This window comes from Crocuta crocuta, unplaced genomic scaffold (assembly GCF_008692635.1).
Source record: "Crocuta crocuta isolate KB4526 unplaced genomic scaffold, BGI_CrCroc_1.0 scaffold310, whole genome shotgun sequence".
In the NCBI taxonomy this organism is placed as follows: domain Eukaryota; kingdom Metazoa; phylum Chordata; class Mammalia; order Carnivora; family Hyaenidae; genus Crocuta; species Crocuta crocuta.
Window position 1 is genome coordinate 1994830 of NW_027532609.1, and position 9662 is coordinate 2004491.

The window sequence follows — 9662 nt, forward strand, 5'->3', positions numbered from 1 at the left end:
GGGGGGGGGGGCAGGGGGCCTGGGAATGGCCCCTCCCCCAGCCCCGCCTGAGCAAGCCTGCACAGCCTCAGCCCCAGGCACCTCCTGTCTGTGGCCATGGCCTCCAGCTATAAATAGGGGCTCGGATGCTATTTTCTCTAAAAACAAGCCCCAGACTCTGTCACCACAGGCCCAGAAAAGCACTCCCTGGCTGGGCCGGTCCCCGCCTCGCCCCTGCCTGGGCCCTGGAGCCCTGGAGGGCGAGGAAGACTGAAGAGAGGCCGGGAGGTGAGACAAGGTGGGGTAAGAGCTGGGACGCAGCCCCTGCGGCTGCCCCTCTGGCCACATTGGGCGCCTCCCCCCGCTTCCCATCTCCCTTCACCAAGCAGCGCCCAGTCTTGTTCCTGAGACACACGGTGTGAACAGAGAGGCCACGGCAGCACAGCGCCCCAAGCCACAGCTGAGTGTCTTTCCAGAGAGGGAACTTGGGGCTGTGGGGGAGGGAGGGGAAGACTTCCTGTCCTGTCGGAAGGAGCAGGGGGGCATTCCCCAGGCAGGGAGGAGAGCCGAGCTGGCCAGGCAGGAGGCCCAGCTAGAGCAAAGGCTGGGAGTGGGGAACCTGTCAGTTGTGGATGGAAAACAGCCCAAGGTCTAGGGAGGCTGGCCTGTGGGGTATTCGAGGGAGGTGAACAGGAGAACCTGGTAGGACTGGGGCCAGGTCACCCAGCACCTTCCGTGGCGTGCTAGGGTTGCGGCTTGATCTCGGGGCCATGAGGAGCCATCAAAGGCTTCCAGACAAGAGAAGGTGACAAAGTGGCATTCAGTTTGGGTTAATTGCAGCTGCTATTAGCAACCCAAGGCAGGAAGTCCATTGAGCCAGAAAGGGATGGTGACCATCTGCCTTGTGGGATGGCACAGAAGAGCAAGAGGGGGAGATGAATTGAAAGAGAATTTAGGGGCAAGATGGTTGGAACATGGGGAAAGAGGAGGGAGAATGTCCAGAAAGACTTTCAGATTTCCTCCCAGCCGTGGGTGGGTGGTGAGGCTTCTCTGGAAGGAAGGCAGGTTGGGAACAGATTATGCTGAGTCTGGCTTGAGATGGGTGGGCTCGGGGCTCTAGCTCCCTATGGCTGTGTCTGGTTCAGACACCTCCGAGGCATTGGCAGGTGGGCCCAGAGCCCTGGAGAGTTGGGGCTGGAAACAGAGATGTGGGTACCACAGCCAAGAGCCAGTGCCTGAGGCCGGGGCAGAGGAGGCAGGCTAGATAGAGCACAGGGGCTCAGCGGTGCTGGCAGTCTGGAAGGGTCCGAGGCCTGGCTAGTGCGGAGCGATCGGCAGGAACCTATGCCAAGAGGAGTTAGGCCTGCCCATGGGGAGACTTCTCAGGCTAAGGATCTCAGAGGGACCCTGCAGAGGCCATTAGCAAGGACTCTGAGGTTTCCTGGTCCACCCTCCCAGGCCACACCCTCCTGCAGGCCTCCTGCCCGTGCGGGAAGCTTGCCACTCTGCCTGTCTATTGTTACCTTGGCATGATAGAAAATCCACCATATGGGCCAAGTGCCACCTCCATGTGATCCTTATCCTCCCTTACGTGCTGATGTTTCCTCCATCAGCACATGCATCATGGGCCTCTGGATGGCAGATGGCCCCTGGTGGGCAGGGGACCTTCCAACCTGGCCTCTGAGGCCAGAAGTGGCTCCACTGTACCCGCTGTGGTGACCACACCTCTCTATCAGCCACTTCCTGCTGAGCTGGGCTGGGCAAGCCAGGTTTTCGTCGGTCTACCCATCCAGGCTGCACAGATGGGAAAACTGAAGCAAAGAGCATCGCTGCCTTGGCTAGGAGGTGGAGCGTGGGGATCCCCATCCCAAGCCCCTGCCCCCCAGTCTCCTGGACACAAGACTTCCGTCTGTGGGACCACCCCACCTTTCTTCCCCATTTGTCAGATGGGGGAACTAAGGCAGAAGGAGGGGTGGCTTCTCCAAGGCACATGCTCTTGAGCACAAGCTGGGCCAGATTGGTCCAGGCCTGTGTCCAGACCAACAGTCATCGCTTCCGCTAACCCCCCTTCCCAGCTCTCACACTCACTGTCTCCAAGCCCGGTCTGCCAGGCTCGGGGAAGCCCCAGGGCACCTCCCCAAGGGCCTTACCCTTAACGGTTTCTCATCCCAGAGCTGAAGGGGAGTTCAGAGATGAGCAATAGGCTTCTACATGCTTCCTGGCTCTGGATTCAGCCCAAGAGAGGGGGCGGCCCCACAGCCCCTGGGGCCAGGCTCCTTGCCTCTCCACCCTCTTCCCTGGCCTCTAAGACCCCAGTGGGCATGGCTGGCACTTATCACTGGCTTTTGGAACGTGCCATCCTCAGCCAGCCAGGAAGATCCCTCCCTGATCCAGCCAGCCCCGGACCCGGACCCGGACCCATGTCCAGCCATGCCAGGAGAGGCCAGCTGCCAAACCAGCCATGGAAAGCAGATGCTCTCCCCTCCTTTCTTCGCTCCCCCCAACCTCAGGAGACCCTGAAGACAGGAAGGGAAAAAGTGTGTCTTCCCCAGGCAAGGGGCCAGCTCTCACACCCTCCTCCTGCTGCCCCACTTCCGATTCACACGCAACAATAACCCCCCACTGCTTCTGTGTCCACACACCCCTCCCTGATACCACAAACACCCAGCTCCAGAGCCACGCATGAGCACAGGGGCTCACATCCAGCTCTGCCGCTGCTCCTCCTTACGCCTGAGCACAGGCGGTGCCTTTTTGAGCCTCAGTTTCCTCACCGGTAAAATGGGAGGAGACCCTGTGGGGGGAAGGGGCTGTAGAGCAGGCCCAATGCCAGGTGAGGAGGGTCCCTGGCTCTGTCTCTTCCCTGCCAGACCCCCACCTCGGCCTGGGCCCTCTAAGAGGAGGGGCCCCCCACCCCACCTCCCAGGGCCAGGAAAGCTGGGGAAAGGAAATGTGGAAGAAGGCCTGGAAATCCAGGCGTCTCCCTGCACAAGGAGGAAAATTATAAGGCAAGGAAAAGCCTCTGAGCATCGCTCCACACCACAGCAGCCCCACCCCTCTGTGCCTCAGGCAAGGGAAGCAACGGGCTTCCAACAAAGATGCCATTGAGGCCCTGCTTCCTCCCCACCCAGCCCACCAGCCTGGGTGGACTGTGAGATGCCGCTTCCAGCAAACCTCTCATTTTCCCTCCCACTTCCTCTGTGCCGCACACGGCCCTGGGGTTGGGACATGTGGCCTGGAGCCCAGGGTACCAGCCCTGCCCGGCCCCTGTCAGTGTCTATGGACCAAGCTTAGCATCGCCTATCCACCAGTCCCAGGGTCCCTACCTTCTAGAGGAGCTCCCTAAATTGGAAATGTTCCCGTGTGTGTGTGTGTGTATGCGTGTGTGTGTGTGTGTGTGTGTGTATACATATATGCCCCTTGGCCTGGGTGGCCTCTTGGTTAGAGGATGAGTAGCTGAGGCCAGTGACCAGGGTCAGGACTCAGCCAATAGTTGAGGAAACTGTGGTCCTGCCCTGGCCTCCTTGACCTTGCAACCAAACAGAAGGTCAAGTGCCCTGACGGTGAATCTTGTGGGTCCAGAGTTCTTGGAATATACTGGAATGGGCCCACGTTGACCCTGGCAGAGGTCTCCGTAGTATTAGGCGAGGAGGCCGTTGCCGTGAGCACACAGTCTGGCGTCCCACATTCTACTGGGAAGCTACCATCTGCCAAGAGGAACAGCTACTTGTTAAAGTTCCGCGTGACTTTGAACTGAAACACTGTTGTTCCTATGGGCGCTCGTGGGATGAGAGAGGAGCAGGTGGTCAGCAGGCCTCTGGGGTGGCCTTGGGGTCACCGAGGCTGGAGGCAGGGAGGCAGGAGAGGCAGAGCGGTGAGGCTGTGAGTCTGCGCGTGCCAGTCTCCAGCCAGCTAGCCCTGGCAGGTAGTAAGCGTCTGGGTGTGGCTTTTGTGACCCCATTGTCACCACCTTGATCAGGTTACATTGTCCCTTTGGTCTGACCTGAAGTCTTTCCCTGTAGCCTTGCCCCTTGTTACTTTCAGAGGTGACAGGCTTAGGGGAAGGTGATAGCTCCATTGAAAGGGCCGAGCCTTGGGACGTGCTGAGGCGGGGGCTGACACTGGGTCAGCAGTGTCAGGTACAGCCAGGAACGGTCATGTCCAATATCTGAAGCCAGACCTGACCCACCGCACCGCATCCTCACCTGCCCCACACTCCCCTCTGTATGCCGTGATACGTGGCACTGACCTGCACTCAGTCATGTTCATGGCTATGTGCCTCCCACTGTGGCCTTGGATGCTCTCTGGGACTGAGCATCAGCACACGGCATTGCTTTCCCAGCTCTGACATGGGAGGGGGCCCCAATGGCCCTGGGGTCCGTTGCTCTGGTTCTTAACTAGTTCCCACCCTTCCCAGCCTCCTCAGGAGTGCCCTGGCTTGGGGGCGGAAAGCTGGTAAAGAAAAAGCACACCCTTTGGAGGCACAAGAGGAAGGGATCTGGCCTGAGCTCTGGAGGACCTGGGTGACCTCCGGGAGGGCCCAGCTGCTGGGGCAGGGCTCCTGGCCCATCCCTGCACACCGGGCCACCCACATATACACCCACAGGGGAGACAGAGAGCCCTTCATTCCTGCCTTGGTCCTCCTAGGGCACTGCCCCACGGCCCACCTCCGACTCCTCAGAAGGATTCTCCCAGCCTCACCCCTGCCTGCTTTGGTGAAGAAGTCTGACTTGGCCGGAAAGCAGGACCCCTTCCCCTCCCCAACTGGCTGGCGGTGCCCCCTCCTCACTCTCCTCACCCCTGGCTACAGCTGCAGGCTTGCTCCAACAGCCAGCCTTCTGTGTGTCTCTTGGTTTCTCCTCCTTCATCTCCTTCTTTAGGCCTCTGTCTGGACCCCCAAGTTCAGTTTTTGTGGAGAAGGATTTAAAATCTTTCTCGTGCTTTCTGTCTCCCCCAGATTAGTTCTTCTTTTCCATTGCTGCATTACTGTGTTTGAGAATGAATGAATGAATGAATGAATGAATGAATGAATATGGATCCCCTTTCGTCCCCATCCATCTCTCACCTCCTGCTCCATCTCAGTACCGCCGGGCATACCTCCCAGCATACGCATGTCCAGGTCTCCCACTGCCCACCTTTGCCCCAGGCCCTAGGCACGCCCCACTGGCCATTCTGCCCAGCAGCTCTGACTCCCAAACTTCCTCCCTTATAAAGTCAGGCGGCAGCAGACACCCAGGAATGCTGCCGAGGCTGCCCATGACGCACGTCGGCTGTAGGGCTGCCCGGCTGCCCCTAGGCGACCAGGAATGTGCTGGGAGTGGGGCACACAGGGACTGATTGCCTGCGAGCAGGGTGGGGGGGGTGGGGGTGCCTGGATGGGTGGGGCTCAGACAGGTGGCTGGGCCAAGAATTGCAGGCTTTCTGCTTCTCTGTCAAGTTGCTTCTCCTCCGGGGCCTCTGTCTGTCCGTCTGGAAAGGGAAAACCAAGCATCCCACTGCATGCTAAAGTAGCAGAGAACTTTGATACTGTGGAACCCATCACCCAAGGATTGGGGGGCCCAGCCCTGAGGAGGCAAGAGGCCCCAGGCCTAGCTCTCTAAACTGGGACAAGGGTGTTGCTCTCAGCTGCAGCCAGGATGGGGCATGGGAAAGAGAGCCAAAGGCAAAGAAAGACAGGGAGAGGCAGAGACAGACAGGCAGCAAGGTGGCTAAATGGCCAAGACAAAGGAGATTAGGGAGAGAAGAAAGAGAGACGGTCTGGTTAGCTCCAGGGGTTTTGAAGACTCAGAAGGCTCAAGGTCTGCAGCAACTGCCTCCCCCAGTTGCCTGGACAAAAGGCCCATGCTTGAGGCCCTGCCCCTGGCCAACCTGGGAGAGCGCGGTGGGAGCCTGAGAGGCAGATACTCCCCACACGGTGACCCCGTGTCCTGGAGCCCGCTGACAGGTGAGGATAGAGCATCATGAGGGAACTAAGCCTCATGCCTCGGGCGTCCAGAGGCAGGACTCAGGTCCCCATCCATGAACATGCTCGGGGTGCCCCCTGGGAGGCAGGAGATGCAGGACCCCCTGCGCGCTGCCAGAGGGTGGCTTTCTGGGGGACGTTGGCCCAAGCTTCGTCTCCCCATCTGAGAAGGGGTTGGGGGGAAAGACAGGCTCTTTCTGTGCCCCCAGCCCCCGTCTCAGGAAGAGGGATGAAGCCACTCTGCCTTGGCCCAGACAGAAGCACCCTGTCCGTGGGCAGGAAGGGTGGGAAGCTGTGGGAAGCTCCACCTTCGGCAAACCTTTGGGATGGATGGACGGGGGCCGGGTGGTGGGGCGGGGACCCTCCAGGAGCACACGGCCCCTTTCATGGAGCCAGGCCCAGCCTAGTCACGGCGGGCAGCGCCGAGGGGCAGGACAGGCCTGGGCACAATCGCTGCTCTGTGCTGACAGCTCCCGGCCCACACGCGCACACATGCACAAACACACAGCCTTATGCAAACCCCAGACACACCCCCAGCCACCCACGCACTGGAACACACGTAAGTAGACGTCTCTGTCGTCCTGGACACCCACCCACCTACCGTCTTTCAGGTAGAGAAACCCAGACGTGTGGCATTCTTCCTGCCCCTCCCACTTATCCCCCAGGCCCCTTGGGGCACCATGCCCCCCACCCATGCTGAAGGCTTGGCACCACCCAGGCAGCCCACACCATTAACCCTCTGCATACCCACATCTGAGAGCAGGCCCCCAGACCAGAAAGGGAATAGAGGAATCCCCACCGACAGGAGGAGGGACTGGAAGGAGGGCCCATTTTACAGAATTGAGGTCGATTTGGCCCCTTCTCCTGGCCCAGAGGGCAGCCCACACAGCTGCTACAAGCCTGAACTGGTGTTTGATGAATCACGGATCTTCTTGACCCAGGAAAGTCAAGGGCAAGCCTCCAAGCAGCGCCGATGCTTTCCCTCTTCCCCGACTGCCCTGGGGCCCCAGTCAGGCCACAGAGTCTGGCCCTTGCTACTTTGCCCTCGACTCTTCTGTCTTCAGCTGTCCCAGAGTCTGTACATTCCCGCTGCCAGCCTCTCGCTCCATCTTGCTGCCCTTTGAAGCCACCCATTCCTCTCCCTCTCTCCTCCTCTACACCACCCTCACCTCCCCAAGGAAGCCCTCTGGGATTGACTCCTGACCCACTTCTTTATCCCGCACTGCCTCTTCATTCACAGCCCCTCTCCAACTGTCTCCCAGGATAGGGATTCTGGGTTCTTGCAACCGCGGCCCTTCAGAGGCGATAAGGGGCAGCAGAAGGAGACCAGGAGGTGGGGGGAATGGCAATGTCAGAGTTTCCAGAGCCCTGGCCAGCGAGACCTCAGAGGCCTCGGTTGGGGCGAGGGGGGCTGCCTGGCCTGTGTGCTTCCAGCAGCACAAGGCAGCTTGTGTGAGCGCTGCCCTGCCCAGCCCCACAGGAAACAGCAGGGCCCAGCCCCTCAATAGGCTCATTCAGACCCCAGCTCTCTGGAAAGTACCTCTACTTCCTGCCGCCCTCCCACTCTGGCCTGGAGAACCAGGCCAAACAGGCTGCCGCACTCCCCTTCTGGGAGGGGGCTGAAGGCAGGTGGTTCAGTGGTTAGAGCCAACCAACTACCTCACTTCCTGCCTGGTGCAGGCCCTGACCATGACCATGTCCCCACATCCACCCTCAACAAAAGGGAACGTGGATGGGTGTATGAGCTCACCCCCACTCAGGGGAGGGAGACGGACCCCTTCCCCGTGCACGGCAAGCAGGTGCCTGTTTAGCTTTCTGGGAGAGGGAACCCTGGCTTGTACCGTTGGCCTCTTTCCGTGGTATAAATATTCCCACCGGGCAAGCTCACCTGGCTTGCAAAAATCCTGAAAATGTAACAGTCAGCTCCTGGCAGCCGCTGAGAGCTCCAGCCCACCAGGGGAATGGCTCCATCCCTCAGGGGCCAGTGCCCCCACCGTCCTTGCCGCTGCCCTCGGTTTAGTGCCCTGCACTCTGTCCTTAAGAACCAACATCTTTGTAGATATGGTGCCCCTGAAGGTGTCTGCCCCCGTCAGTTCCCTGGTCTGCGCCCCGGCCCGGCACCAAGGCCTGCTGGGCCTGCTGGGGTGTGCGGTTCTCATCTGATGCCTTTCACCCCCTCAGACAAGTTCTGGCATTTCCAGCAAGTGCTGGCAAGAGGGGGCTGACGGAAGGGGTTTCCACTGAGCCCAGGGGGAAGAGCATTGTCATCCTTGGACATCCGTCCGGCCTCCTCCAGCGACCGATGCCACGGCCTCTGGCCCACGTCAGCTGCGCAGGCTGGCCAGGGGCACGTGTGTGGGCGGGTGCCAGGTCATCCCCATCAAGGCCATGAGCCTTTACTCGCTCACACAGGGTTGAAGGGAAGCTCAACAGAGATGAATCCTCTTTGTAACCCATTCCCTGCCTTCCCTAACCCTGGACGTCTGGGGACAGAGTCAAAGTTATATTTGGCCCTGATCTCTGCAAAAGGAATAAACCAGAAATTGTCGCAGCTGGTCGGAGGTCAAGGGAGGCTAACTTTGGGAAGCTGTCTGGAGGAGGTGGCGGCTTAAAAAGAGGAGGTACCCCAGTGTGGGACAAAAGGGGCCCTGCCTGCACCATGACCACTGACCTTGGGAAACCCTATATATGGCCTGCTTAGGCCATATGAACTTGAGAGGCCCTCTGGCCTGCTCTCCAAACCTTCAGCCCCTCCCAGGCCTTGTCCTTAGACAGACCCAGGCTCGGAGAAGTCGGCCGTTGTCCCCAGCCACGGTGGAGACAGTAGGGACAGATGTGAGCACCCACCAGGGACTATCGATGGCTCTGCAGCAGGAAGCAATATGGATGATGAGGAAGTTGTTTGGCCCATTTGGGGTCCAGCACTGCACATGGTCTCCATCTGGCCTCAGAGCCTTTGCTGCTTGGTGGACTCAAGCTGACGGGCTGCCACATCCGCTCCCAAAGACAGCTGGGAGCATGGCCTGGGAGAGAAGCGGAGATGGGTGGGCACCACACCAGGCCCAAGCCATGGCCCCAGCCCACCCACAGAGGGAGGTCATGGCATGGAAGGCGCTGCCCAAAGCATGGGGCTTTTCGTGAAAGGAACGTGAGCAGGGATCAGTTTGAAGTAGGAATGGTTCGGGGTGCCTGGGTGGCTCAGTCGGTTGAGCATCTGACTTCGGCTCAGGTCATGGTCTCATGGTTTGTGAGTTCAAGCCCTACGTCGGGCTCTGGGCTGACATCTCAGAGCCCGGAGCCTGCTTCAGATTCTGTGTGTGTCTCTCTCTGCCCTTCCCCTGCTCTCTCTCTCTCACTCTCTCTCTCTCTCTAAAAAATAAACATTAAAAAAATTTTTTTAATGAAGTAGGAATGGTTCTCCTGGAACTCCATTTCCAGGGGGCTGTGATCACCAGGCCAGGTGACACAGTGAGGGATGGTTTTCCTTTAGGCCAGAGAGGGACTAGACCCAGAGTGGCCCCTCCAGGGGCCAGGGGAGGAGAGTCAGAGCTGGCGGAGGCCCCTGGCTCCGGAAACCGCTGAGGAGGGGACCTGCGTTGCCTGGAACGGCTGGGTCTGGCATCCTGTGGAGCCAGGTCTGGGCTGGACACAGGTGAGGCCGTGCCTTCTGGTGCCAGGACCAGGCAGGTGACGAGGCAGTACCACATAGGAGACCCGTGCGGCT

At 59.6% G+C, this 9662-nt stretch overlaps 1 protein-coding gene across 1 annotated transcript in view; it reads left to right on the plus strand.

Moving 5' to 3' along the window:
- Nucleotides 1-9662, plus strand: part of CSPG4 (chondroitin sulfate proteoglycan 4) — a 35193-nt gene that overhangs the window by 9100 nt on the left and 16431 nt on the right. The window lies entirely within an intron of this gene.